Source organism: Haliaeetus leucocephalus, unplaced genomic scaffold, assembly GCF_000737465.1.
Source record: "Haliaeetus leucocephalus isolate CR32 unplaced genomic scaffold, Haliaeetus_leucocephalus-4.0 Scaffold406, whole genome shotgun sequence".
In the NCBI taxonomy this organism is placed as follows: domain Eukaryota; kingdom Metazoa; phylum Chordata; class Aves; order Accipitriformes; family Accipitridae; genus Haliaeetus; species Haliaeetus leucocephalus.
Genome location: NW_010972842.1, coordinates 7,144,921 through 7,145,416, shown reverse-complemented (window position 1 = coordinate 7,145,416; position 496 = coordinate 7,144,921). Strand labels below are relative to the sequence as shown.

Here is a 496-nt window from a genome sequence, read left to right as displayed (position 1 = left end):
GGCAGGGGGTCAGCCGGGCAGGGCGGGGGGCGGCGCGGCGGCGGGCGAGCGCCGCGCCCCTCCGCGATGACGCGCCCGCATTCCTGCCTGAAGAGCGGCGGCGCCCCGAGGGGGCCGTCAGAGCGGGAGCGACCAGCGCCGAGGCGATATTTTCTTCCCCTTTTACACCGCTGGCTTTTCTTCAGTGATTTTTGTTTGTTTGTTTGTTTTTGTGTTTTGGGTGTTTTTTTTGTTTTTTTTTTTTCTACCTTTATTTATTCAGGGTGGTTGTTTTCCCCGGCGTTTTATAGCTCAGGGTTTTATTCCCCTTGCGAGAAGCAGCAGCAGCGGAGAGGAGCGTCTCCCCGTTCCGAGGCTTCGGGAGGACACCTCGCGTTCAGGCTCCCGCGGAGAAGGTACGGCGCGGCTCTTAACGCGGCCGCCGGCGGCCACGGGGCGAGTTTTGGGGCGCAGCGGGGCTCCGGTCCTCCGCGCCTTTGTCTGGCGGCAGCCCCCC

General features: G+C 63.1%; 1 protein-coding gene across 2 annotated transcripts in view; it reads left to right on the top strand.

Moving 5' to 3' along the window:
* The first annotated feature begins 92 nt into the window (after positions 1-92).
* SLC38A2 (solute carrier family 38, member 2) overlaps positions 93-496 on the top strand; it is a 16,543-nt gene continuing 16,139 nt past the window's right edge. For both annotated transcript variants that reach the window (XM_010574082.1, XM_010574081.1), the window contains exon 1: positions 93-395. The gene's annotated coding sequence lies outside the window, so the exon portion shown is untranslated. The remainder of the gene's footprint in view (positions 396-496) is intronic.